An 18,511-nucleotide genomic window follows, 5' to 3' on the forward strand; every position below is an offset into this window, starting at 1 on the left:
AAGCTTACGACACTCGGTATTCCCAGCCGGTCAACCATGCAAGTACTAACCGAGCCAGACATTGCTTAACTTCCGAGATCGAACAAGATCGGGTGCATTCAACGTGGTATGGTTGTAGGCGTTAAAGTAGTAGTCTATTCGGCTATTTGTATTTCGCAGTTGTTGGAAAACAGAGCAAAATCGAATGAAACGGCGACGAAAGCCTACGATACTCGGTATTCCCAGCCGGTCACCCATGCAAGTACTAACCGAGCCCGACATTGCTTAACTTCCGAGATCGAACGAGATCGGGTGCATTCAACGTGGTATGGTTGTAGGCGATAAAGTAGTAGTCTATTCGGCTATTTGTATTTCGCAGTTGTTGGAAAACAGAGCAAAATCGAATGAAACGGCGACGAAAAGCCTACGATACTCGGTATTCCCAGCCGGTCACCCATGCAAGTACTAACCGAGCCCGACATTGCTTAACTTCCGAGATCGAACGAGATCGGGTGCATTCAACGTGGTATGGTTGTAGTCGATAAAGTAGTAGTTTGTTCTGCTATTTGTATTTTGCAGTTGTTAGAAAACAGAGAAAAAACGAATGGAACGGCGACGAAAAAAAAGCCTACGACACTCGGTATTCCCAGCCGGTCACCCATGCAAGTACTAACCGAGCCCGACATTGCTTAACTTCCGAGATCGAACGAGATCGGGTGCATTCAACGTGGTATGGTTGTAGGCAATAAAGTAGTAGTCTATTCGGCTATTTGTATTTCGCAGTTGTTGGAAAACAGAGCAAAATCGAATGAAACGGCGACGAAAAGCCTACGACACTCGGTATTCCAAGCCGGTCACCCATGCAAGTACTAACCGAGCCCGACATTGCTTAACTTCCGAGATCGAACGAGATCGGGTGCATTCAACGTGGTATGGTTGTAAGCGATAAAGTAGTAGTCTATTCGGCTATTTGTATTTCGCAGTTGTTGGAAAACAGAGCAAAATCGAGTGAAACGGCGACAAAAAGCCTACGACACTCGGTATTCCCAGCCGGTCACCCATGCAAGTACTAACCGAGCCCGACATTGCTTAACTTCCGAGATCGAACGAGACCGGGTGCATTCAACGTGGTATGGTTGTAGGCGATAAAATAGTAGTCTATTCGGCTATTTGTATTTCGCAGTTGTTGGAAAACAGAGCAAAATCGAATGAAACGGCGACAAAAAGCCTACGACACTCGGTATTCCCAGCCTGTCACCCATGCAAGTACTAACCGAGCCCGACATTGCTTAACTTCCGAGATCAAACGAGATCGGGTGCATTCAACGTGGTATGGTTGTAGGCGATAAAGTAGTAGTCTATTCGGCTATTTGTATTTCGCAGTTGTTGGAAAACAGAGCAAAATCGAATGAAACGGCGACGAAAAGCCTACGATACTCGGTATTCCCAGCCGGTCACCCATGCAAGTACTAACCGAGCCCGACATTGCTTAACTTCCGAGATCGAACGAGATCGGGTGCATTCAACGTGGTATGGTTGTAGGCGATAAAGTAGTAGTCTATTCGGCTATTTGTATTTCGCAGTTGTTGGAAAACAGAGCAAAATCGAATGAAACGGCGACGAAAAGCCTACGATACTCGGTATTCCCAGCCGGTCACCCATGCAAGTACTAACCGAGCCCGACATTGCTTAACTTCCGAGATCGAACGAGATCGGGTGCATTCAACGTGGTATGGTTGTAGGCGATAAAGTAGTAGTCTATTCGGCTATTTGTATTTCGCAGTTGTTGGAAAACAGAGCAAAATCGAATGAAACGGCGACGAAAAGCCTACGACACTCGGTATTCCCAGCCGGTCACCCATGCAAGTACTAACCGAGCCCGACATTGCTTAACTTCCGAGATCGAACGAGATCGGGTGCATTCAACGTGGTATGGTTGTAGGCGATAAAGTAGTAGTCTATTCGGCTATTTGTATTTTGCAGTTGTTGGTAAACAGAGCAAAATCGAATGAAGCGGCGACGAAAAGCCTACGACACTCGGTATTCCCAGCCGGTCACCCATGCAAGTACTAACCGAGCCCGACATTGCTTAACTTCCGAGATCGAACGAGATCGGGTGCATTCAACGTGGTATGGTTGTAAGCGATAAAGTAGTAGTCTATTCGGCTATTTGTATTTTGCAGTTGTTGGAAAACAGAGCAAAATCGAATGAAGCGGCGACGAAAAGCCTACGACACTCGGTATTCCCAGCCGGTCACCCATGCAAGTACTAACCGAGCCCGACATTGCTTAACTTCCGAGATCGAACGAGATCGGGTGCATTCGACGTGGTATGGTTGTAGGCGATAAAGTAGTAGTCTATTCGGCTATTTGTATTTCGCAGTTGTTGGAAAACAGAGCAAAATCGAATGAAACGGCGACGAAAAGCCTACGACACTCGGTATTCCCAGCCGGTCACCCATGCAGGTACTAACCCAGCCCGACATTGCTTAACTTCCGAGATCGAACGAGATCGGGTGCATTCAACGTGGTATGGTTGTAGGCGATAAAGTAGTAGTCTATTCGGCTATTTGTATTTCGCAGTTGTTGGAAAACAGAGCAAAATCGAATGAAACGGCGACGAAAAGCCTACGACACTCGGTATTCCCAGCCGGTCACCATTGCAAGTACTAACCGAGCCTGACATTGCTTAACTTCCGAGATCGAACGATAACGGGTGCATTCAACGTGGTATGGTTGTAAGCGATAAAGTAGTAGTCTATTCGGCTATCTGTATTTCGCAGTTGTTGGAAAACAGAGCAAAATCGAATGAAACGGCGACGAAAAGCCTACGACACTCGGTATTCCCAGCAGGTCACCCATGCAAGTACTAACCGAGCCCGACATTGCTTAACTTCCGAGATCGAACGAGATCGGGTGCATTCAACGTGGTATGGTTGTAGGCGATAGAGTAGTAGTCTATTCGGCTATTTGTATTTCGCAGTTGTTGGAAAACAGAGCAAAATCGAATGAAACGGCGACGAAAAGCCTACGACACTCGGTATTCCCAGCCGGTCACCCATGCAAGTACTAACCGAGCCCGACATTGCTTAACTTCCGAGATCGAACGATAACGGGTGCATTCAACGTGGTATGGTTGTAGGCGATAAAGTAGTAGTCTATTCGGCTATTTGTATTTCGCAGTTGTTAGAAAACAGAGCAAAATCGAATGAAACGGCGACGAAAAGCCTACGACACTCGGTATTCCCAGCCGGTCACCCATGCAAGTACTAACCAAGCCCGACATTGCTTAACTTCCGAGATCGAACAAGATCGGGAGCATTCAACGTGGTATGGTTGTAGGCGATGAAGTAGTAGTCTATTCGGCTATTTGTATTTCGCAGTTGTTAGAAAACACAGCAAAATCGAATGAAACGACGACGAAAAGCTAACGACACTCGGTACTCCCAGCCGGTCACCCATGCAAGTACTAACCGAACCCGACATTGCTTAACTTCAGAGATCGACGAGATCGGGTGCATTCAACGTGGTATGGTTGTAGGCGATAAAGTAGTAGTCTATTCGGCTATTTGTATTTCGCAGTTGTTGGAAAGCAGAGCAAAATCGAACGAAACGGCGACGAAAAGCCTACGACACTCGGTATTCCCAGCCGGTCACCCATGCAAGTACTAACCGAGCCCGACATTGCTTAACTTCCGAGATCAAACGAGATCGGGTGCATTCAACGTGGTATGGTTGTACGCGATAAAGTAGTAGTCTATTCGGCTATTTGTATTTCGCAGTTGTTGGAAAACAGAGCAAAATCGAATGAAACGGCGACGAAAAGCCTACGACACTCGGTATTCCCAGCCGGTCACCCATGCAAGTACTAACCGAGCCCGACATTGCTTAACTTCCGAGATCGAACGAGATCGGGTGCATTCAACGTGGTATGGTTGTAGGCGATAAAGTAGTAGTCTATTCGGCTATTTGTATTTCGCAGTTGTTGGAAAACAGAGCAAAATCGAATGAAACGGCGACGAAAAGCCTACGACACTCGGTATTCCCAGCCGGTCACCCATGCAAGTACTAACCGAGCCCGACATTGCTTAACTTCCGAGATCGAACGAGATCGGGTGCATTCAACGTGGTATGGTTGTAGGCGATAAAGTAGTAGTTTATTCGGCTATTTGTATTTCGCAGTTGTTGGAAAACAGAGCAAAATCGAATGAAACGGCGACGAAAAGCCTACGACACTCGGTATTCCCAGCTGGTCACCCATGCAAGTACTAACCGAGCCCGACATTGCTTAACTTCCGAGTTCGAACGAGATCGGGTGCATTCAACGTGGTATGGTTGTTGGCGATAAAGTAGTAGTCTATTCGGCTATTTGTATTTCGCAGTTGTTGGAAAACAGAGCAAAATCGAATGAAACGGCGACGAAAAGCCTACGACACTCGGTATTCCCAGCCGGTCACCCATGCAAGTACTAACCGAGCCTGACATTGCTTAACTTTCGAGATCGAACGATAACGGGTGCATTCAACGTGGTATGGTTGTAGGCGATAAAGTTGTAGTCTATTCGGGTATTTGTATTTCGCAGTTGTATGAAAACAGAGCAAAATCGAATGAAACGGCGACAAAAAGCCTACGACACTCGGTATTCCCAGCCGGTCACCCATGCAAGTACTAACCGAGCCCGACATTGCTTAACTTCCGAGATCGAGTGCGTTCAACGTGGTATGGTTGTAGGCGATAAAGTAGTAGTCTATTCGGCTATTTGTATTTCGCAGTTGTTGAAAAACAGAGCAAAATCGAATGAAACGGCGACGAAAAGCCTACGACACTCGGTATTCCCAGCAGGTCACCCATGCAAGTACTAACCGAGCCCGACATTGCTTAACTTCCGAGATCGAACGAGATCGGGTGCATTCAACGTGGTATGGTTGTAGGCGATAAAGTAGTAGTCAATTCGGCTATTTGTATTTCGCAGTTGTTGGAAAACAGAGCAAAATCGAATGAAACGGCGACGAAAAGCCTACGACATTCGGTATTCCCAGCCGGTCACCCATGCAAGTACTAACCGAGCCCGACATTGCTTAACTTCCGAGATCGAACGATAACGGGTGCATTCAACGTAGTATGGTTGTAGGCGATAAAGTAGTAGTGTATTCGGCTATTTGTATTTCGCAGTTGTTGGAAAACAGAGCAAAATCGAGTGAAACGGCGACAAAAAGCCTACGACACTCGGTATTCCCAGCCGGTCACCCATGCAAGTACTAACCGAGCCCAACATTGATTAACTTCCGAGATCAAACGAGACCGGGTGCATTCAACGTGGTATGGTTGTAGGCGATAAAGTAGTAGTCTATTCAGCTATTTGTATTTCGCAGTTGTTGGAAAACAGAGCAATATCGAATGAAACGGCGACGAAAAGCCTACGACACTCGGTATTCCCAGCCGGTCACCCATTCAAGTACTAACCGAGCCCGACATTGCTTAACTTCCGAGATCGAACGAGATCGGGTGCATTCAACGTGCTATGGTTGTAGGCGATAAAGTAGTAGTCTATTCGGCTATTTGTATTTCGCAGTTGTTGGAAAACAGAGCAAAATCGAATGAAACGGCGACAAAAAGCCTACGACACTCGGTATTCCCAGCCTGTCACCCATGCAAGTACTAACCGAGCCCGACATTGCTTAACTTCCGAGATCGAACGAGATCGGGTGCATTCAACTTGGTATGGTTGTAGGCGATAAAGTAGTAGTCTATTCGGCTATTTGTATTTCGCAGTTGTTGGAAAACAGAGCAAAATCGAATGAAACGGCGACGAAAAGCCTACGACACTCGGTATTCCCAGCCGGTCACCCATGCAAGTACTAACCGAGCCCGACATTGCTTAACTTCCGAGATCGAACGAGATCGGGTGCATTCAACGTGGTATGGTTGTAGGCGATAAAGTAGTAGTCTATTCGGCTATTTGTATTTCGCAGTTGTTGGAAAACAGAGCAAAATCGAATGAAACGGCGACGAAAAGCCTACGACACTCGGTATTCCCAGCCGGTCACCCATGCAAGTACTAACCGAGCCCGACATTGCTTAACTTCCGAGTTCGAACGAGATCGGGTGCATTCAACGTGGTATGGTTGTAGGCGATAAAGTAGTAGTCTATTCGGCTATTTGTATTTCGCAGTTGTTGGAAAACAGAGCAAAATCGAATGAAACGGCGACGAAAAGCCTACGACACTCGGTATTCCCAGCCGGTCACCCATGCAAGTACTAACCGAGCCTGACATTGCTTAACTTCCGAGATCGAACGATAACGGGTGCATTCAACGTGGTATGGTTGTAGGCGATAAAGTAGTAGTCTATTCGGGTATTTGTATTTCGCAGTTGTTGGAAAACAGAGCAAAATCGAATGAAACGGCGACAAAAAGCCTACGACACTCGGTATTCCCAGCCGGTCACCCATGCAAGTACTAACCGAGTCCGACATTGCTTAACTTCCGAGATCGAGTGCATTCAACGTGGTATGGTTGTAGGCGATAAAGTAGTAGTCTATTCGGCTATTTGTATTTCGCAGTTGTTGAAAAACAGAGCAAAATCGAATGAAACGGCGACGAAAAGCCTACGACACTCGGTATTCCCAGCAGGTCACCCATGCAAGTACTAACCGAGCCCGACATTGCTTAACTTCCGAGATCGAACGAGATCGGGTGCATTCAACGTGGTATGGTTGTAGGCGATAAAGTAGTAGTCTATTCGGCTATTTGTATTTCGCAGTTGTTGGAAAACAGAGCAAAATCGAACGAAACGGCGACGAAAAGCCTACGACACTCGGTATTCCCAGCCGGTCACCCATGCAAGTACTAACCAAGCCCGACATTGCTTAACTTCCGAGATCGAACAAGATCGGGAGCATTCAACGTGGTATGGTTGTAGGCGATGAAGTAGTAGTCTATTCGGCTATTTGTATTTCGCAGTTGTTAGAAAACACAGCAAAATCGAATGAAACGACGACGAAAAGCTTACGACACTCGGTATTCCCAGCCGGTCACCCATGCAAGTACTAACCGAACCCGACATTGCTTAACTTCAGAGATCGACGAGATCGGGTGCATTCAACGTGGTATGGTTGTAGGCGATAAAGTAGTAGTCTATTCGGCTATTTGTATTTCGCAGTTGTTGGAAAGCAGAGCAAAATCGAACGAAACGGCGACGAAAAGCCTACGACACTCGGTATTCCCAGCCGGTCACCCATGCAAGTACTAACCGAGCCCGACATTGCTTAACTTCCGAGATCAAACGAGATCGGGTGCATTCAACGTGGTATGGTTGTACGCGATAAAGTAGTAGTCTATTCGGCTATTTGTATTTCGCAGTTGTTGGAAAACAGAGCAAAATCGAATGAAACGGCGACGAAAAGCCTACGACACTCGGTATTCCCAGCCGGTCACCCATGCAAGTACTAACCGAGCCCGACATTGCTTAACTTCCGAGATCGAACGAGATCGGGTGCATTCAACGTGGTATGGTTGTAGGCGATAAAGTAGTAGTCTATTCGGCTATTTGTATTTCGCAGTTGTTGGAAAACAGAGCAAAATCGAATGAAACGGCGACAAAAAGCCTACGACACTCGGTATTCCCAGCCTGTCACCCATGCAAGTACTAACCGAGCCCGACATTGCTTAACTTCCGAGATCGAACGAGATCGGGTGCTTTCAACGTGGTATGTTTGTAGGCGATAAAGTAGTAGTCTATTCGGCTATTTGTATTTCGCAGTTGTTGGAAAACAGAGCATCATCGAATGAAACGGCGACGAAAAGCCTACGATACTCGGTATTCCCAGCCGGTCACTCATGCAAGTACTAACCGAGCCCGACATTGCTTAACTTCCGAGATCGAACGAGATCGGGTGCATTCAACGTGGTATGGTTGTAGGCGATAAAGTAGTAGTCTATTCGGCTATTTGTATTTCGCAGTTGTTGAAAAACAGAGCAAAATCGAATGAAACGGCGACGAAAAGCCTACGACACTCGGTATTCCCAGCCGGTCACCCATGCAAGTACTAACCGAGCCCGACATTGCTTAACTTCCGAGATCGAACGAGATCGGGTGCATTCAACGTGGTATGGTTGTAGGCGATAAAGTAGTAGTCTATTCGGCTATTTGTATTTCGCAGTTGTTGGAAAACAGAGCATCATCGAATGAAACGGCGACGAAAAGCCTACGATACTCGGTATTCCCAGCCGGTCACTCATGCAAGTACTAACCGAGCCCGACATTGCTTAACTTCCGAGATCGAACGAGATCGGGTGCATTCAACGTGGTATGGTTGTAGTCGATAAAGTAGTAGTCTGTTCTGTTATTTGTATTTTGCAGTTGTTAGAAAACAGAGAAAAAACGAATGGAACGGCGACGAAAAAAAAGCCTACGACACTCGGTATTCCCAGCCGGTCACCCATGCAAGTACTAACCGAGCCCGACATTGCTTAACTTCCGAGATCGAACGAGATCGGGTGCATTCAACGTGGTATGGTTGTAGGCGATAAAGTAGTAGTCTATTCGGCTATTTGTATTTCGCAGTTGTTGGAAAACAGAGCAAAATCGAATGAAACGGCGACGAAAAGCCTACGACATTCGGTATTCCCAGCCGGTCACCCATGCAAGTACTAACCGAGCCCGACATTGCTTAACTTCCGAGATCGAACGATAACGGGTGCATTCAACGTAGTATGGTGGTAGGCGATAAAGTAGTAGTGTATTCGGCTATTTGTATTTCGCAGTTGTTGGAAAACAGAGCAAAATCGAGTGAAACGGCGACAAAAAGCCTACGACACTCGGAATTCCCAGCCGGTCACCCATGCAAGTACTAACCGAAACCGACATTGCTTAACTTCAGAGATCGACGAGGTCGGGTGCATTCAACGTGGTATGGTTGTAGGCGATAAAGTAGTAGTCTATTCGGCTATTTGTATTTCGCAGTTGTTGGAAAGCAGAGCAAAATCGAACGAAACGGCGACGAAAAGCCTACGACACTCGGTATTCCCAGCCGGTCACCCATGCAAGTACTAACCGAGACCGACATTGCTTAACTTCCGAGATCAAACGAGATCGGGTGCATTCAACGTGGTATGGTTGTACGCGATAAAGTAGTAGTCTATTCGGCTATTTGTATTTCGCAGTTGTTGGAAAACAGAGCAAAATCGAATGAAACGGCGACGAAAAGCCTACGACACTCGGTATTCCCAGCCGGTCACCCATGCAAGTACTAACCGAGCCCGACATTGCTTAACTTCCGAGATCGAACGAGATCGGGTGCATTCAACGTGGTATGGTTGTAGGCGATAAAGTAGTAGTCTATTCGGCTATTTGTATTTCGCAGTTGTTGGAAAACAGAGCAAAATCGAATGAAACGGCGACGAAAAGCCTACGACACTCGGTATTCCCAGCCGGTCACCCATGCAAGTACTAACCGAGCCCGACATTGCTTAACTTCCGAGATCGAACGAGATCGGGTGCATTCAACGTGGTATGGTTGTAGGCGATAAAGTAGTAGTCTATTCGGCTATTTGTATTTCGCAGTTGTTGGAAAACAGAGCAAAATCGAATGAAACGGCGACGAAAAGCCTACGACACTCGGTATTCCCAGCCGGTCACCCATGCAAGTACTAACCGAGCCCGACATTGCTTAACTTCCGAGTTCGAACGAGATCGGGTGCATTCAACGTGGTATGGTTGTAGGCGATAAAGTAGTAGTCTATTCGGCTATTTGTATTTCGCAGTTGTTGGAAAACAGAGCAAAATCGAATGAAACGGCGACGAAAAGCCTACGACACTCGGTATTCCCAGCCGGTCACCCATGCAAGTACTAACCGAGCCTGACATTGCTTAACTTCCGAGATCGAACGATAACGGGTGCATTCAACGTGGTATGGTTGTAGGCGATAAAGTAGTAGTCTATTCGGGTATTTGTATTTCGCAGTTGTTGGAAAACAGAGCAAAATCGAATGAAACGGCGACAAAAAGCCTACGACACTCGGTATTCCCAGCCGGTCACCCATGCAAGTACTAACCGAGTCCGACATTGCTTAACTTCCGAGATCGAGTGCATTCAACGTGGTATGGTTGTAGGCGATAAAGTAGTAGTCTATTCGGCTATTTGTATTTTGCAGTTGTTGAAAAACAGAGCAAAATCGAATGAAACGGCGACGAAAAGCCTACGACACTCGGTATTCCCAGCCGGTCACCATTGCAAGTACTAACCGAGCCTGACATTGCTTAACTTCCGAGATCGAACGATAACGGGTGCATTCAACGTGGTATGGTTGTAAGCGATAAAGTAGTAGTCTATTCGGCTATCTGTATTTCGCAGTTGTTGGAAAACAGAGCAAAATCGAATGAAACGGCGACGAAAAGCCTACGACACTCGGTATTCCCAGCAGGTCACCCATGCAAGTACTAACCGAGCCCGACATTGCTTAACTTCCGAGATCGAACGAGATCGGGTGCATTCAACGTGGTATGGTTGTAGGCGATAGAGTAGTAGTCTATTCGGCTATTTGTATTTCGCAGTTGTTGGAAAACAGAGCAAAATCGAATGAAACGGCGACGAAAAGCCTACGACACTCGGTATTCCCAGCCGGTCACCCATGCAAGTACTAACCGAGCCCGACATTGCTTAACTTCCGAGATCGAACGATAACGGGTGCATTCAACGTGGTATGGTTGTAGGCGATAAAGTAGTAGTCTATTCGGCTATTTGTATTTCGCAGTTGTTAGAAAACAGAGCAAAATCGAATGAAACGGCGACGAAAAGCCTACGACACTCGGTATTCCCAGCCGGTCACCCATGCAAGTACTAACCAAGCCCGACATTGCTTAACTTCCGAGATCGAACAAGATCGGGAGCATTCAACGTGGTATGGTTGTAGGCGATGAAGTAGTAGTCTATTCGGCTATTTGTATTTCGCAGTTGTTAGAAAACACAGCAAAATCGAATGAAACGACGACGAAAAGCTAACGACACTCGGTATTCCCAGCCGGTCACCCATGCAAGTACTAACCGAACCCGACATTGCTTAACTTCAGAGATCGACGAGATCGGGTGCATTCAACGTGGTATGGTTGTAGGCGATAAAGTAGTAGTCTATTCGGCTATTTGTATTTCGCAGTTGTTGGAAAGCAGAGCAAAATCGAACGAAACGGCGACGAAAAGCCCACGACACTCGGTATTCCCAGCCGGTCACCCATGCAAGTACTAACCGAGCCCGACATTGCTTAACTTCCGAGATCAAACGAGATCGGGTGCATTCAACGTGGTATGGTTGTACGCGATAAAGTAGTAGTCTATTCGGCTATTTGTATTTCGCAGTTGTTGGAAAACAGAGCAAAATCGAATGAAACGGCGACGAAAAGCCTACGACACTCGGTATTCCCAGCCGGTCACCCATGCAAGTACTAACCGAGCCCGACATTGCTTAACTTCCGAGATCGAACGAGATCGGGTGCATTCAACGTGGTATGGTTGTAGGCGATAAAGTAGTAGTCTATTCGGCTATTTGTATTTCGCAGTTGTTGGAAAACAGAGCAAAATCGAATGAAACGGCGACGAAAAGCCTACGACACTCGGTATTCCCAGCCGGTCACCCATGCAAGTACTAACCGAGCCCGACATTGCTTAACTTCCGAGATCGAACGAGATCGGCTGCATTCAACGTGGTATGGTTGTAGGCGATAAAGTAGTAGTTTATTCGGCTATTTGTATTTCGCAGTTGTTGGAAAACAGAGCAAAATCGAATGAAACGGCGACGAAAAGCCTACGACACTCGGTATTCCCAGCCGGTCACCCATGCAAGTACTAACCGAGCCCGACATTGCTTAACTTCCGAGTTCGAACGAGATCGGGTGCATTCAACGTGGTATGGTTGTTGGCGATAAAGTAGTAGTCTATTCGGCTATTTGTATTTCGCAGTTGTTGGAAAACAGAGCAAAATCGAATGAAACGGCGACGAAAAGCCTACGACACTCGGTATTCCCAGCCGGTCACCCATGCAAGTACTAACCGAGCCTGACATTGCTTAACTTCCGAGATCGAACGATAACGGGTGCATTCAACGTGGTATGGTTGTAGGCGATAAAGTTGTAGTCTATTCGGGTATTTGTATTTCGCAGTTGTATGAAAACAGAGCAAAATCGAATGAAACGGCGACAAAAAGCCTACGACACTCGGTATTCCCAGCCGGTCACCCATGCAAGTACTAACCGAGCCCGACATTGCTTAACTTCCGAGATCGAGTGCGTTCAACGTGGTATGGTTGTAGGCGATAAAGTAGTAGTCTATTCGGCTATTTGTATTTCGCAGTTGTTGAAAAACAGAGCAAAATCGAATGAAACGGCGACGAAAAGCCTACGACACTCGGTATTCCCAGCAGGTCACCCATGCAAGTACTAACCGAGCCCGACATTGCTTAACTTCCGAGATCGAACGAGATCGGGTGCATTCAACGTGGTATGGTTGTAGGCGATAAAGTAGTAGTCAATTCGGCTATTTGTATTTCGCAGTTGTTGGAAAACAGAGCAAAATCGAATGAAACGGCGACGAAAAGCCTACGACATTCGGTATTCCCAGCCGGTCACCCATGCAAGTACTAACCGAGCCCGACATTGCTTAACTTCCGAGATCGAACGATAACGGGTGCATTCAACGTAGTATGGTTGTAGGCGATAAAGTAGTAGTGTATTCGGCTATTTGTATTTCGCAGTTGTTGGAAAACAGAGCAAAATCGAGTGAAACGGCGACAAAAAGCCTACGACACTCGGTATTCCCAGCCGGTCACCCATGCAAGTACTAACCGAGCCCAACATTGATTAACTTCCGAGATCAAACGAGACCGGGTGCATTCAACGTGGTATGGTTGTAGGCGATAAAGTAGTAGTCTATTCAGCTATTTGTATTTCGCAGTTGTTGAAAAACAGAGCAATATCGAATGAAACGGCGACGAAAAGCCTACGACACTCGGTATTCCCAGCCGGTCACCCATTCAAGTACTAACCGAGCCCGACATTGCTTAACTTCCGAGATCGAACGAGATCGGGTGCATTCAACGTGGTATGGTTGTAGGCGATAAAGTAGTAGTCTATTCGGCTATTTGTATTTCGCAGTTGTTGGAAAACAGAGCAAAATCGAATGAAACGGCGACAAAAAGCCTACGACACTCGGTATTCCCAGCCTGTCACCCATGCAAGTACTAACCGAGCCCGACATTGCTTAACTTCCGAGATCGAACGAGATCGGGTGCATTCAACTTGGTATGGTTGTAGGCGATAAAGTAGTAGTCTATTCGGCTATTTGTATTTCGCAGTTGTTGGAAAACAGAGCAAAATCGAATGAAACGGCGACGAAAAGCCTACGACACTCGGTATTCCCAGCCGGTCACCCATGCAAGTACTAACCGAGCCCGACATTGCTTAACTTCCGAGATCGAACGAGATCGGGTGCATTCAACGTGGTATGGTTGTAGGCGATAAAGTAGTAGTCTATTCGGCTATTTGTATTTCGCAGTTGTTGGAAAACAGAGCAAAATCGAATGAAACGGCGACGAAAAGCCTACGACACTCGGTATTCCCAGCCGGTCACCCATGCAAGTACTAACCGAGCCCGACATTGCTTAACTTCCGAGTTCGAACGAGATCGGGTGCATTCAACGTGGTATGGTTGTAGGCGATAAAGTAGTAGTCTATTCGGCTATTTGTATTTCGCAGTTGTTGGAAAACAGAGCAAAATCGAATGAAACGGCGACGAAAAGCCTACGACACTCGGTATTCCCAGCCGGTCACCCATGCAAGTACTAACCGAGCCTGACATTGCTTAACTTCCGAGATCGAACGATAACGGGTGCATTCAACGTGGTATGGTTGTAGGCGATAAAGTAGTAGTCTATTCGGGTATTTGTATTTCGCAGTTGTTGGAAAACAGAGCAAAATCGAATGAAACGGCGACAAAAAGCCTACGACACTCGGTATTCCCAGCCGGTCACCCATGCAAGTACTAACCGAGTCCGACATTGCTTAACTTCCGAGATCGAGTGCATTCAACGTGGTATGGTTGTAGGCGATAAAGTAGTAGTCTATTCGGCTATTTGTATTTCGCAGTTGTTGAAAAACAGAGCAAAATCGAATGAAACGGCGACGAAAAGCCTACGACACTCGGTACTCCCAGCAGGTCACCCATGCAAGTACTAACCGAGCCCGACATTGCTTAACTTCCGAGATCGAACGAGATCGGGTGCATTCAACGTGGTATGGTTGTAGGCGATAAAGTAGTAGTCTATTCGGCTATTTGTATTTCGCAGTTGTTGGAAAACAGAGCAAAATCGAACGAAACGGCGACGAAAAGCCTACGACACTCGGTATTCCCAGCCGGTCACCCATGCAAGTACTAACCAAGCCCGACATTGCTTAACTTCCGAGATCGAACAAGATCGGGAGCATTCAACGTGGTATGGTTGTAGGCGATGAAGTAGTAGTCTATTCGGCTATTTGTATTTCGCAGTTGTTAGAAAACACAGCAAAATCGAATGAAACGACGACGAAAAGCTTACGACACTCGGTATTCCCAGCCGGTCACCCATGCAAGTACTAACCGAACCCGACATTGCTTAACTTCAGAGATCGACGAGATCGGGTGCATTCAACGTGGTATGGTTGTAGGCGATAAAGTAGTAGTCTATTCGGCTATTTGTATTTCGCAGTTGTTGGAAAGCAGAGCAAAATCGAACGAAACGGCGACGAAAAGCCTACGACACTCGGTATTCCCAGCCGGTCACCCATGCAAGTACTAACCGAGCCCGACATTGCTTAACTTCCGAGATCAAACGAGATCGGGTGCATTCAACGTGGTATGGTTGTACGCGATAAAGTAGTAGTCTATTCGGCTATTTGTATTTCGCAGTTGTTGGAAAACAGAGCAAAATCGAATGAAACGGCGACGAAAAGCCTACGACACTCGGTATTCCCAGCCGGTCACCCATGCAAGTACTAACCGAGCCCGACATTGCTTAACTTCCGAGATCGAACGAGATCGGGTGCATTCAACGTGGTATGGTTGTAGGCGATAAAGTAGTAGTCTATTCGGCTATTTGTATTTCGCAGTTGTTGGAAAACAGAGCAAAATCGAATGAAACGGCGACAAAAAGCCTACGACACTCGGTATTCCCAGCCTGTCACCCATGCAAGTACTAACCGAGCCCGACATTGCTTAACTTCCGAGATCGAACGAGATCGGGTGCATTCAACGTGGTATGTTTGTAGGCGATAAAGTAGTAGTCTATTCGGCTATTTGTATTTCGCAGTTGTTGGAAAACAGAGCATCATCGAATGAAACGGCGACGAAAAGCCTACGATACTCGGTATTCCCAGCCGGTCACTCATGCAAGTACTAACCGAGCCCGACATTGCTTAACTTCCGAGATCGAACGAGATCGGGTGCATTCAACGTGGTATGGTTGTAGGCGATAAAGTAGTAGTCTATTCGGCTATTTGTATTTCGCAGTTGTTGAAAAACAGAGCAAAATCGAATGAAACGGCGACGAAAAGCCTACGACACTCGGTATTCCCAGCCGGTCACCCATGCAAGTACTAACCGAGCCCGACATTGCTTAACTTCCGAGATCGAACGAGATCGGGTGCATTCAACGTGGTATGGTTGTAGGCGATAAAGTAGTAGTCTATTCGGCTATTTGTATTTCGCAGTTGTTGGAAAACAGAGCATCATCGAATGAAACGGCGACGAAAAGCCTACGATACTCGGTATTCCCAGCCGGTCACTCATGCAAGTACTAACCGAGCCCGACATTGCTTAACTTCCGAGATCGAACGAGATCGGGTGCATTCAACGTGGTATGGTTGTAGTCGATAAAGTAGTAGTCTGTTCTGTTATTTGTATTTTGCAGTTGTTAGAAAACAGAGAAAAAACGAATGGAACGGCGACGAAAAAAAAGCCTACGACACTCGGTATTCCCAGCCGGTCACCCATGCAAGTACTAACCGAGCCCGACATTGCTTAACTTCCGAGATCGAACGAGATCGGGTGCATTCAACGTGGTATGGTTGTAGGCGATAAAGTAGTAGTCTATTCGGCTATTTGTATTTCGCAGTTGTTGGAAAACAGAGCAAAATCGAATGAAACGGCGACGAAAAGCCTACGACATTCGGTATTCCCAGCCGGTCACCCATGCAAGTACTAACCGAGCCCGACATTGCTTAACTTCCGAGATCGAACGATAACGGGTGCATTCAACGTAGTATGGTGGTAGGCGATAAAGTAGTAGTGTATTCGGCTATTTGTATTTCGCAGTTGTTGGAAAACAGAGCAAAATCGAGTGAAACGGCGACAAAAAGCCTACGACACTCGGTATTCCCAGCCGGTCACCCATGCAAGTACTAACCGAAACCGACATTGCTTAACTTCAGAGATCGACGAGGTCGGGTGCATTCAACGTGGTATGGTTGTAGGCGATAAAGTAGTAGTCTATTCGGCTATTTGTATTTCGCAGTTGTTGGAAAGCAGAGCAAAATCGAACGAAACGGCGACGAAAAGCCTACGACACTCGGTATTCCCAGCCGGTCACCCATGCAAGTACTAACCGAGACCGACATTGCTTAACTTCCGAGATCAAACGAGATCGGGTGCATTCAACGTGGTATGGTTGTACGCGATAAAGTAGTAGTCTATTCGGCTATTTGTATTTCGCAGTTGTTGGAAAACAGAGCAAAATCGAATGAAACGGCGACGAAAAGCCTACGACACTCGGTATTCCCAGCCGGTCACCCATGCAAGTACTAACCGAGCCCGACATTGCTTAACTTCCGAGATCGAACGAGATCGGGTGCATTCAACGTGGTATGGTTGTAGGCGATAAAGTAGTAGTCTATTCGGCTATTTGTATTTCGCAGTTGTTGGAAAACAGAGCAAAATCGAATGAAACGGCGACGAAAAGCCTACGACACTCGGTATTCCCAGCCGGTCACCCATGCAAGTACTAACCGAGCCCGACATTGCTTAACTTCCGAGATCGAACGAGATCGGGTGCATTCAACGTGGTATGGTTGTAGGCGATAAAGTAGTAGTCTATTCGGCTATTTGTATTTCGCAGTTGTTGGAAAACAGAGCAAAATCGAATGAAACGGCGACGAAAAGCCTACGACACTCGGTATTCCCAGCCGGTCACCCATGCAAGTACTAACCGAGCCCGACATTGCTTAACTTCCGAGTTCGAACGAGATCGGGTGCATTCAACGTGGTATGGTTGTAGGCGATAAAGTAGTAGTCTATTCGGCTATTTGTATTTCGCAGTTGTTGGAAAACAGAGCAAAATCGAATGAAACGGCGACGAAAAGCCTACGACACTCGGTATTCCCAGCCGGTCACCCATGCAAGTACTAACCGAGCCTGACATTGCTTAACTTCCGAGATCGAACGATAACGGGTGCATTCAACGTGGTATGGTTGTAGGCGATAAAGTAGTAGTCTATTCGGGTATTTGTATTTCGCAGTTGTTGGAAAACAGAGCAAAATCGAATGAAACGGCGACAAAAAGCCTACGACACTCGGTATTCCCAGCCGGTCACCCATGCAAGTACTAACCGAGTCCGACATTGCTTAACTTCCGAGATCGAGTGCATTCAACGTGGTATGGTTGTAGGCGATAAAGTAGTAGTCTATTCGGCTATTTGTATTTTGCAGTTGTTGAAAAACAGAGCAAAATCGAATGAAACGGCGACGAAAAGCCTACGACACTCGGTATTCCCAGCAGGTCACCCATGCAAGTACTAACCGAGCCCGACATTGCTTAACTTCCGAGATCGAACGAGATCGGGTGCATTCAACGTGGTATGGTTGTAGGCGATAAAGTAGTAGTCTATTCGGCTATTTGTATTTCGCAGTTGTTGGAAAACAGAGCAAAATCGAACGAAACGGCGACGAAAAGCCTACGACACTCGGTATTCCCAGCCGGTCACCCATGCAAGTACTAACCAAGCCCGACATTGCTTAACTTCCGAGATCGAACAAGATCGGGAGCATTCAACGTGGTATGGTTGTAGGCGATGAAGTAGTAGTCTATTCGGCTATTTGTATTTCGCAGTTGTTAGAAAACACAGCAAAATCGAATGAAACGACGACGAAAAGCTTACGACACTCGGTATTCCCAGCCGGTCACCCATGCAAGTACTAACCGAACCCGACATTGCTTAACTTCAGAGATCGACGAGATCGGGTGCATTCAACGTGGTATGGTTGTAGGCGATAAAGTAGTAGTCTATTCGGCTATTTGTATTTCGCAGTTGTTGGAAAGCAGAGCAAAATCGAACGAAACGGCGACGAAAAGCCTACGACACTCGGTATTCCCAGCCGGTCACCCATGCAAGTACTAACCGAGCCCGACATTGCTTAACTTCCGAGATCAAACGAGATCGGGTGCATTCAACGTGGTATGGTTGTACGCGATAAAGTAGTAGTCTATTCGGCTATTTGTATTTCGCAGTTGTTGGA

At 46.7% G+C, this 18,511-nt stretch overlaps 59 non-coding genes and 34 pseudogenes across 59 annotated transcripts; all 93 read right to left on the minus strand.

Annotated features, from left to right (window-relative positions):
- Position 1: 1 nt before the first annotated feature.
- Positions 2–120, minus strand: LOC144412141 (5S ribosomal RNA; annotated as a pseudogene).
- An 80-nt stretch (positions 121–200) lies between these two features.
- LOC144415082 (5S ribosomal RNA) lies at positions 201–319 on the minus strand. The gene has a single exon (XR_013470974.1). It is a non-coding gene; the product is annotated as a 5S ribosomal RNA (ribosomal RNA).
- An 81-nt stretch (positions 320–400) lies between these two features.
- LOC144416671 (5S ribosomal RNA) lies at positions 401–519 on the minus strand. The gene has a single exon (XR_013472564.1). It is a non-coding gene; the product is annotated as a 5S ribosomal RNA (ribosomal RNA).
- Positions 520–604: 85 nt separating this feature from the next.
- Positions 605–723, minus strand: LOC144413866 (5S ribosomal RNA). The gene has a single exon (XR_013469757.1). It is a non-coding gene; the product is annotated as a 5S ribosomal RNA (ribosomal RNA).
- An 81-nt stretch (positions 724–804) lies between these two features.
- Positions 805–923, minus strand: LOC144416103 (5S ribosomal RNA). The gene has a single exon (XR_013471997.1). It is a non-coding gene; the product is annotated as a 5S ribosomal RNA (ribosomal RNA).
- Positions 924–1,004: 81 nt separating this feature from the next.
- Positions 1,005–1,123, minus strand: LOC144415116 (5S ribosomal RNA). The gene has a single exon (XR_013471008.1). It is a non-coding gene; the product is annotated as a 5S ribosomal RNA (ribosomal RNA).
- An 81-nt stretch (positions 1,124–1,204) lies between these two features.
- Positions 1,205–1,323, minus strand: LOC144417125 (5S ribosomal RNA). Its single transcript, XR_013473018.1, has one exon. It is a non-coding gene; the product is annotated as a 5S ribosomal RNA (ribosomal RNA).
- An 81-nt stretch (positions 1,324–1,404) lies between these two features.
- LOC144415083 (5S ribosomal RNA) lies at positions 1,405–1,523 on the minus strand. The gene has a single exon (XR_013470975.1). It is a non-coding gene; the product is annotated as a 5S ribosomal RNA (ribosomal RNA).
- Positions 1,524–1,604: 81 nt separating this feature from the next.
- Positions 1,605–1,723, minus strand: LOC144415084 (5S ribosomal RNA). The gene has a single exon (XR_013470976.1). It is a non-coding gene; the product is annotated as a 5S ribosomal RNA (ribosomal RNA).
- An 81-nt stretch (positions 1,724–1,804) lies between these two features.
- On the minus strand, positions 1,805–1,923 carry LOC144413867 (5S ribosomal RNA). Its single transcript, XR_013469758.1, has one exon. It is a non-coding gene; the product is annotated as a 5S ribosomal RNA (ribosomal RNA).
- An 81-nt stretch (positions 1,924–2,004) lies between these two features.
- Positions 2,005–2,123, minus strand: LOC144414714 (5S ribosomal RNA). Its single transcript, XR_013470603.1, has one exon. It is a non-coding gene; the product is annotated as a 5S ribosomal RNA (ribosomal RNA).
- Positions 2,124–2,204: 81 nt separating this feature from the next.
- Positions 2,205–2,323, minus strand: LOC144415472 (5S ribosomal RNA). Its single transcript, XR_013471364.1, has one exon. It is a non-coding gene; the product is annotated as a 5S ribosomal RNA (ribosomal RNA).
- An 81-nt stretch (positions 2,324–2,404) lies between these two features.
- On the minus strand, positions 2,405–2,523 carry LOC144415515 (5S ribosomal RNA). Its single transcript, XR_013471406.1, has one exon. It is a non-coding gene; the product is annotated as a 5S ribosomal RNA (ribosomal RNA).
- An 81-nt stretch (positions 2,524–2,604) lies between these two features.
- On the minus strand, positions 2,605–2,723 carry LOC144413065 (5S ribosomal RNA; annotated as a pseudogene).
- Positions 2,724–2,804: 81 nt separating this feature from the next.
- LOC144414769 (5S ribosomal RNA) lies at positions 2,805–2,923 on the minus strand. Its single transcript, XR_013470659.1, has one exon. It is a non-coding gene; the product is annotated as a 5S ribosomal RNA (ribosomal RNA).
- An 81-nt stretch (positions 2,924–3,004) lies between these two features.
- Positions 3,005–3,123, minus strand: LOC144417903 (5S ribosomal RNA; annotated as a pseudogene).
- Positions 3,124–3,204: 81 nt separating this feature from the next.
- Positions 3,205–3,323, minus strand: LOC144416427 (5S ribosomal RNA). The gene has a single exon (XR_013472320.1). It is a non-coding gene; the product is annotated as a 5S ribosomal RNA (ribosomal RNA).
- Positions 3,324–3,404: 81 nt separating this feature from the next.
- On the minus strand, positions 3,405–3,522 carry LOC144412880 (5S ribosomal RNA; annotated as a pseudogene).
- An 81-nt stretch (positions 3,523–3,603) lies between these two features.
- Positions 3,604–3,722, minus strand: LOC144416194 (5S ribosomal RNA). Its single transcript, XR_013472088.1, has one exon. It is a non-coding gene; the product is annotated as a 5S ribosomal RNA (ribosomal RNA).
- Positions 3,723–3,803: 81 nt separating this feature from the next.
- Positions 3,804–3,922, minus strand: LOC144413868 (5S ribosomal RNA). Its single transcript, XR_013469759.1, has one exon. It is a non-coding gene; the product is annotated as a 5S ribosomal RNA (ribosomal RNA).
- An 81-nt stretch (positions 3,923–4,003) lies between these two features.
- Positions 4,004–4,122, minus strand: LOC144413869 (5S ribosomal RNA). Its single transcript, XR_013469760.1, has one exon. It is a non-coding gene; the product is annotated as a 5S ribosomal RNA (ribosomal RNA).
- Positions 4,123–4,203: 81 nt separating this feature from the next.
- Positions 4,204–4,322, minus strand: LOC144414528 (5S ribosomal RNA). The gene has a single exon (XR_013470418.1). It is a non-coding gene; the product is annotated as a 5S ribosomal RNA (ribosomal RNA).
- An 81-nt stretch (positions 4,323–4,403) lies between these two features.
- On the minus strand, positions 4,404–4,522 carry LOC144412493 (5S ribosomal RNA; annotated as a pseudogene).
- Positions 4,523–4,603: 81 nt separating this feature from the next.
- On the minus strand, positions 4,604–4,712 carry LOC144412448 (5S ribosomal RNA; annotated as a pseudogene).
- An 81-nt stretch (positions 4,713–4,793) lies between these two features.
- LOC144414780 (5S ribosomal RNA) lies at positions 4,794–4,912 on the minus strand. Its single transcript, XR_013470671.1, has one exon. It is a non-coding gene; the product is annotated as a 5S ribosomal RNA (ribosomal RNA).
- Positions 4,913–4,993: 81 nt separating this feature from the next.
- Positions 4,994–5,112, minus strand: LOC144412521 (5S ribosomal RNA; annotated as a pseudogene).
- Positions 5,113–5,193: 81 nt separating this feature from the next.
- On the minus strand, positions 5,194–5,312 carry LOC144416646 (5S ribosomal RNA). Its single transcript, XR_013472539.1, has one exon. It is a non-coding gene; the product is annotated as a 5S ribosomal RNA (ribosomal RNA).
- An 81-nt stretch (positions 5,313–5,393) lies between these two features.
- LOC144415915 (5S ribosomal RNA) lies at positions 5,394–5,512 on the minus strand. Its single transcript, XR_013471809.1, has one exon. It is a non-coding gene; the product is annotated as a 5S ribosomal RNA (ribosomal RNA).
- An 81-nt stretch (positions 5,513–5,593) lies between these two features.
- On the minus strand, positions 5,594–5,712 carry LOC144417797 (5S ribosomal RNA; annotated as a pseudogene).
- Positions 5,713–5,793: 81 nt separating this feature from the next.
- On the minus strand, positions 5,794–5,912 carry LOC144413870 (5S ribosomal RNA). The gene has a single exon (XR_013469761.1). It is a non-coding gene; the product is annotated as a 5S ribosomal RNA (ribosomal RNA).
- Positions 5,913–5,993: 81 nt separating this feature from the next.
- Positions 5,994–6,112, minus strand: LOC144413695 (5S ribosomal RNA). Its single transcript, XR_013469586.1, has one exon. It is a non-coding gene; the product is annotated as a 5S ribosomal RNA (ribosomal RNA).
- An 81-nt stretch (positions 6,113–6,193) lies between these two features.
- On the minus strand, positions 6,194–6,312 carry LOC144412078 (5S ribosomal RNA; annotated as a pseudogene).
- An 81-nt stretch (positions 6,313–6,393) lies between these two features.
- On the minus strand, positions 6,394–6,502 carry LOC144412687 (5S ribosomal RNA; annotated as a pseudogene).
- An 81-nt stretch (positions 6,503–6,583) lies between these two features.
- Positions 6,584–6,702, minus strand: LOC144414791 (5S ribosomal RNA). The gene has a single exon (XR_013470682.1). It is a non-coding gene; the product is annotated as a 5S ribosomal RNA (ribosomal RNA).
- An 81-nt stretch (positions 6,703–6,783) lies between these two features.
- Positions 6,784–6,902, minus strand: LOC144416428 (5S ribosomal RNA). The gene has a single exon (XR_013472321.1). It is a non-coding gene; the product is annotated as a 5S ribosomal RNA (ribosomal RNA).
- Positions 6,903–6,983: 81 nt separating this feature from the next.
- LOC144412251 (5S ribosomal RNA) lies at positions 6,984–7,101 on the minus strand (annotated as a pseudogene).
- An 81-nt stretch (positions 7,102–7,182) lies between these two features.
- LOC144416196 (5S ribosomal RNA) lies at positions 7,183–7,301 on the minus strand. Its single transcript, XR_013472090.1, has one exon. It is a non-coding gene; the product is annotated as a 5S ribosomal RNA (ribosomal RNA).
- Positions 7,302–7,382: 81 nt separating this feature from the next.
- Positions 7,383–7,501, minus strand: LOC144413871 (5S ribosomal RNA). Its single transcript, XR_013469762.1, has one exon. It is a non-coding gene; the product is annotated as a 5S ribosomal RNA (ribosomal RNA).
- An 81-nt stretch (positions 7,502–7,582) lies between these two features.
- LOC144417699 (5S ribosomal RNA) lies at positions 7,583–7,701 on the minus strand (annotated as a pseudogene).
- Positions 7,702–7,782: 81 nt separating this feature from the next.
- On the minus strand, positions 7,783–7,901 carry LOC144417224 (5S ribosomal RNA). The gene has a single exon (XR_013473117.1). It is a non-coding gene; the product is annotated as a 5S ribosomal RNA (ribosomal RNA).
- An 81-nt stretch (positions 7,902–7,982) lies between these two features.
- On the minus strand, positions 7,983–8,101 carry LOC144413873 (5S ribosomal RNA). The gene has a single exon (XR_013469764.1). It is a non-coding gene; the product is annotated as a 5S ribosomal RNA (ribosomal RNA).
- An 81-nt stretch (positions 8,102–8,182) lies between these two features.
- LOC144417790 (5S ribosomal RNA) lies at positions 8,183–8,301 on the minus strand (annotated as a pseudogene).
- An 85-nt stretch (positions 8,302–8,386) lies between these two features.
- Positions 8,387–8,505, minus strand: LOC144413874 (5S ribosomal RNA). The gene has a single exon (XR_013469765.1). It is a non-coding gene; the product is annotated as a 5S ribosomal RNA (ribosomal RNA).
- An 81-nt stretch (positions 8,506–8,586) lies between these two features.
- LOC144412632 (5S ribosomal RNA) lies at positions 8,587–8,705 on the minus strand (annotated as a pseudogene).
- Positions 8,706–8,786: 81 nt separating this feature from the next.
- LOC144412878 (5S ribosomal RNA) lies at positions 8,787–8,904 on the minus strand (annotated as a pseudogene).
- Positions 8,905–8,985: 81 nt separating this feature from the next.
- Positions 8,986–9,104, minus strand: LOC144417425 (5S ribosomal RNA). The gene has a single exon (XR_013473318.1). It is a non-coding gene; the product is annotated as a 5S ribosomal RNA (ribosomal RNA).
- Positions 9,105–9,185: 81 nt separating this feature from the next.
- LOC144413875 (5S ribosomal RNA) lies at positions 9,186–9,304 on the minus strand. The gene has a single exon (XR_013469766.1). It is a non-coding gene; the product is annotated as a 5S ribosomal RNA (ribosomal RNA).
- Positions 9,305–9,385: 81 nt separating this feature from the next.
- On the minus strand, positions 9,386–9,504 carry LOC144413876 (5S ribosomal RNA). Its single transcript, XR_013469767.1, has one exon. It is a non-coding gene; the product is annotated as a 5S ribosomal RNA (ribosomal RNA).
- An 81-nt stretch (positions 9,505–9,585) lies between these two features.
- LOC144413706 (5S ribosomal RNA) lies at positions 9,586–9,704 on the minus strand. The gene has a single exon (XR_013469597.1). It is a non-coding gene; the product is annotated as a 5S ribosomal RNA (ribosomal RNA).
- An 81-nt stretch (positions 9,705–9,785) lies between these two features.
- On the minus strand, positions 9,786–9,904 carry LOC144412079 (5S ribosomal RNA; annotated as a pseudogene).
- An 81-nt stretch (positions 9,905–9,985) lies between these two features.
- On the minus strand, positions 9,986–10,094 carry LOC144412688 (5S ribosomal RNA; annotated as a pseudogene).
- Positions 10,095–10,175: 81 nt separating this feature from the next.
- Positions 10,176–10,294, minus strand: LOC144413066 (5S ribosomal RNA; annotated as a pseudogene).
- An 81-nt stretch (positions 10,295–10,375) lies between these two features.
- Positions 10,376–10,494, minus strand: LOC144414804 (5S ribosomal RNA). The gene has a single exon (XR_013470694.1). It is a non-coding gene; the product is annotated as a 5S ribosomal RNA (ribosomal RNA).
- Positions 10,495–10,575: 81 nt separating this feature from the next.
- Positions 10,576–10,694, minus strand: LOC144417904 (5S ribosomal RNA; annotated as a pseudogene).
- Positions 10,695–10,775: 81 nt separating this feature from the next.
- On the minus strand, positions 10,776–10,894 carry LOC144416429 (5S ribosomal RNA). The gene has a single exon (XR_013472322.1). It is a non-coding gene; the product is annotated as a 5S ribosomal RNA (ribosomal RNA).
- An 81-nt stretch (positions 10,895–10,975) lies between these two features.
- LOC144412703 (5S ribosomal RNA) lies at positions 10,976–11,093 on the minus strand (annotated as a pseudogene).
- An 81-nt stretch (positions 11,094–11,174) lies between these two features.
- Positions 11,175–11,293, minus strand: LOC144416960 (5S ribosomal RNA). The gene has a single exon (XR_013472852.1). It is a non-coding gene; the product is annotated as a 5S ribosomal RNA (ribosomal RNA).
- An 81-nt stretch (positions 11,294–11,374) lies between these two features.
- LOC144413877 (5S ribosomal RNA) lies at positions 11,375–11,493 on the minus strand. Its single transcript, XR_013469768.1, has one exon. It is a non-coding gene; the product is annotated as a 5S ribosomal RNA (ribosomal RNA).
- Positions 11,494–11,574: 81 nt separating this feature from the next.
- Positions 11,575–11,693, minus strand: LOC144416094 (5S ribosomal RNA). Its single transcript, XR_013471988.1, has one exon. It is a non-coding gene; the product is annotated as a 5S ribosomal RNA (ribosomal RNA).
- Positions 11,694–11,774: 81 nt separating this feature from the next.
- LOC144414603 (5S ribosomal RNA) lies at positions 11,775–11,893 on the minus strand. Its single transcript, XR_013470492.1, has one exon. It is a non-coding gene; the product is annotated as a 5S ribosomal RNA (ribosomal RNA).
- Positions 11,894–11,974: 81 nt separating this feature from the next.
- Positions 11,975–12,093, minus strand: LOC144412080 (5S ribosomal RNA; annotated as a pseudogene).
- Positions 12,094–12,174: 81 nt separating this feature from the next.
- On the minus strand, positions 12,175–12,283 carry LOC144412449 (5S ribosomal RNA; annotated as a pseudogene).
- An 81-nt stretch (positions 12,284–12,364) lies between these two features.
- On the minus strand, positions 12,365–12,483 carry LOC144414815 (5S ribosomal RNA). Its single transcript, XR_013470705.1, has one exon. It is a non-coding gene; the product is annotated as a 5S ribosomal RNA (ribosomal RNA).
- An 81-nt stretch (positions 12,484–12,564) lies between these two features.
- Positions 12,565–12,683, minus strand: LOC144412522 (5S ribosomal RNA; annotated as a pseudogene).
- An 81-nt stretch (positions 12,684–12,764) lies between these two features.
- On the minus strand, positions 12,765–12,883 carry LOC144416647 (5S ribosomal RNA). The gene has a single exon (XR_013472540.1). It is a non-coding gene; the product is annotated as a 5S ribosomal RNA (ribosomal RNA).
- An 81-nt stretch (positions 12,884–12,964) lies between these two features.
- Positions 12,965–13,083, minus strand: LOC144413951 (5S ribosomal RNA). Its single transcript, XR_013469841.1, has one exon. It is a non-coding gene; the product is annotated as a 5S ribosomal RNA (ribosomal RNA).
- Positions 13,084–13,164: 81 nt separating this feature from the next.
- On the minus strand, positions 13,165–13,283 carry LOC144417798 (5S ribosomal RNA; annotated as a pseudogene).
- Positions 13,284–13,364: 81 nt separating this feature from the next.
- Positions 13,365–13,483, minus strand: LOC144413878 (5S ribosomal RNA). The gene has a single exon (XR_013469769.1). It is a non-coding gene; the product is annotated as a 5S ribosomal RNA (ribosomal RNA).
- An 81-nt stretch (positions 13,484–13,564) lies between these two features.
- Positions 13,565–13,683, minus strand: LOC144413717 (5S ribosomal RNA). The gene has a single exon (XR_013469608.1). It is a non-coding gene; the product is annotated as a 5S ribosomal RNA (ribosomal RNA).
- Positions 13,684–13,764: 81 nt separating this feature from the next.
- LOC144412081 (5S ribosomal RNA) lies at positions 13,765–13,883 on the minus strand (annotated as a pseudogene).
- An 81-nt stretch (positions 13,884–13,964) lies between these two features.
- On the minus strand, positions 13,965–14,073 carry LOC144412689 (5S ribosomal RNA; annotated as a pseudogene).
- Positions 14,074–14,154: 81 nt separating this feature from the next.
- Positions 14,155–14,273, minus strand: LOC144414525 (5S ribosomal RNA). Its single transcript, XR_013470415.1, has one exon. It is a non-coding gene; the product is annotated as a 5S ribosomal RNA (ribosomal RNA).
- An 81-nt stretch (positions 14,274–14,354) lies between these two features.
- On the minus strand, positions 14,355–14,473 carry LOC144416431 (5S ribosomal RNA). Its single transcript, XR_013472324.1, has one exon. It is a non-coding gene; the product is annotated as a 5S ribosomal RNA (ribosomal RNA).
- Positions 14,474–14,554: 81 nt separating this feature from the next.
- LOC144412252 (5S ribosomal RNA) lies at positions 14,555–14,672 on the minus strand (annotated as a pseudogene).
- Positions 14,673–14,753: 81 nt separating this feature from the next.
- On the minus strand, positions 14,754–14,872 carry LOC144416197 (5S ribosomal RNA). The gene has a single exon (XR_013472091.1). It is a non-coding gene; the product is annotated as a 5S ribosomal RNA (ribosomal RNA).
- Positions 14,873–14,953: 81 nt separating this feature from the next.
- LOC144413879 (5S ribosomal RNA) lies at positions 14,954–15,072 on the minus strand. Its single transcript, XR_013469770.1, has one exon. It is a non-coding gene; the product is annotated as a 5S ribosomal RNA (ribosomal RNA).
- Positions 15,073–15,153: 81 nt separating this feature from the next.
- On the minus strand, positions 15,154–15,272 carry LOC144417820 (5S ribosomal RNA; annotated as a pseudogene).
- An 81-nt stretch (positions 15,273–15,353) lies between these two features.
- Positions 15,354–15,472, minus strand: LOC144417225 (5S ribosomal RNA). Its single transcript, XR_013473118.1, has one exon. It is a non-coding gene; the product is annotated as a 5S ribosomal RNA (ribosomal RNA).
- Positions 15,473–15,553: 81 nt separating this feature from the next.
- On the minus strand, positions 15,554–15,672 carry LOC144413880 (5S ribosomal RNA). The gene has a single exon (XR_013469771.1). It is a non-coding gene; the product is annotated as a 5S ribosomal RNA (ribosomal RNA).
- Positions 15,673–15,753: 81 nt separating this feature from the next.
- On the minus strand, positions 15,754–15,872 carry LOC144417791 (5S ribosomal RNA; annotated as a pseudogene).
- Positions 15,873–15,957: 85 nt separating this feature from the next.
- On the minus strand, positions 15,958–16,076 carry LOC144413881 (5S ribosomal RNA). Its single transcript, XR_013469772.1, has one exon. It is a non-coding gene; the product is annotated as a 5S ribosomal RNA (ribosomal RNA).
- Positions 16,077–16,157: 81 nt separating this feature from the next.
- LOC144412633 (5S ribosomal RNA) lies at positions 16,158–16,276 on the minus strand (annotated as a pseudogene).
- Positions 16,277–16,357: 81 nt separating this feature from the next.
- On the minus strand, positions 16,358–16,475 carry LOC144412867 (5S ribosomal RNA; annotated as a pseudogene).
- Positions 16,476–16,556: 81 nt separating this feature from the next.
- LOC144417426 (5S ribosomal RNA) lies at positions 16,557–16,675 on the minus strand. The gene has a single exon (XR_013473319.1). It is a non-coding gene; the product is annotated as a 5S ribosomal RNA (ribosomal RNA).
- An 81-nt stretch (positions 16,676–16,756) lies between these two features.
- Positions 16,757–16,875, minus strand: LOC144413882 (5S ribosomal RNA). The gene has a single exon (XR_013469773.1). It is a non-coding gene; the product is annotated as a 5S ribosomal RNA (ribosomal RNA).
- An 81-nt stretch (positions 16,876–16,956) lies between these two features.
- Positions 16,957–17,075, minus strand: LOC144413884 (5S ribosomal RNA). Its single transcript, XR_013469775.1, has one exon. It is a non-coding gene; the product is annotated as a 5S ribosomal RNA (ribosomal RNA).
- An 81-nt stretch (positions 17,076–17,156) lies between these two features.
- On the minus strand, positions 17,157–17,275 carry LOC144413728 (5S ribosomal RNA). Its single transcript, XR_013469619.1, has one exon. It is a non-coding gene; the product is annotated as a 5S ribosomal RNA (ribosomal RNA).
- Positions 17,276–17,356: 81 nt separating this feature from the next.
- Positions 17,357–17,475, minus strand: LOC144412083 (5S ribosomal RNA; annotated as a pseudogene).
- An 81-nt stretch (positions 17,476–17,556) lies between these two features.
- Positions 17,557–17,665, minus strand: LOC144412690 (5S ribosomal RNA; annotated as a pseudogene).
- Positions 17,666–17,746: 81 nt separating this feature from the next.
- On the minus strand, positions 17,747–17,865 carry LOC144414826 (5S ribosomal RNA). The gene has a single exon (XR_013470716.1). It is a non-coding gene; the product is annotated as a 5S ribosomal RNA (ribosomal RNA).
- An 81-nt stretch (positions 17,866–17,946) lies between these two features.
- Positions 17,947–18,065, minus strand: LOC144416432 (5S ribosomal RNA). The gene has a single exon (XR_013472325.1). It is a non-coding gene; the product is annotated as a 5S ribosomal RNA (ribosomal RNA).
- Positions 18,066–18,146: 81 nt separating this feature from the next.
- Positions 18,147–18,264, minus strand: LOC144412253 (5S ribosomal RNA; annotated as a pseudogene).
- An 81-nt stretch (positions 18,265–18,345) lies between these two features.
- LOC144416198 (5S ribosomal RNA) lies at positions 18,346–18,464 on the minus strand. The gene has a single exon (XR_013472092.1). It is a non-coding gene; the product is annotated as a 5S ribosomal RNA (ribosomal RNA).
- Positions 18,465–18,511: the final 47 nt, after the last annotated feature.

This window comes from Styela clava, chromosome 15 (genome assembly GCF_964204865.1).
Source record: "Styela clava chromosome 15, kaStyClav1.hap1.2, whole genome shotgun sequence".
Lineage (NCBI taxonomy): Eukaryota > Metazoa > Chordata > Ascidiacea > Stolidobranchia > Styelidae > Styela > Styela clava.